We start from the raw sequence: 460 nt of genomic DNA, 5'->3' as shown, positions 1-460 counted from the left end.
GAGGGGGCGGGGGGCAGTACATAAACATTGTCTATGAGGTTAGAAACAGACAAATAGAAGTTCAGTTACACAGTGTCATATGTGTCGGGGATGAGAACCCTCTGTCTCTGTGTCTGTCTCTGTGTCTCCCTCTGTCTGTCCCTCTCTGTCTCTGTCTGTCTCTGTCTCTGTGTCTCCCTCTGTCTGTCCCTCGGACTGGTCGTCCAGTCTGAGGGACATCTCAGCTCCTCTGTCTCTGCCTCTGATCTGCGACACATGGCATCTGTTCACAGAGTTATTTTTGGAACCAAAGGAATCATCAAACTGCTGGAATCCTGCTCTCATTGTCTAAAGGCTGCACTGTGGGACCCCCGGGGGCCAGAGTGTCTTCTGGGTAGTTGTAGGAGCCACTGAACAAATGTGCTTTTTATGCTGAGTTAGTCTGAAGACGACACAGTCAGATAAGAGAACAATAAAGGCA

The sequence above is a fragment of the Cynoglossus semilaevis genome, chromosome 10, assembly GCF_000523025.1.
Source record: "Cynoglossus semilaevis isolate Cse_v1.0 chromosome 10, Cse_v1.0, whole genome shotgun sequence".
NCBI classification, from domain to species: Eukaryota; Metazoa; Chordata; class Actinopteri; order Pleuronectiformes; family Cynoglossidae; genus Cynoglossus; species Cynoglossus semilaevis.
This window is presented reverse-complemented; position numbering follows the sequence as displayed.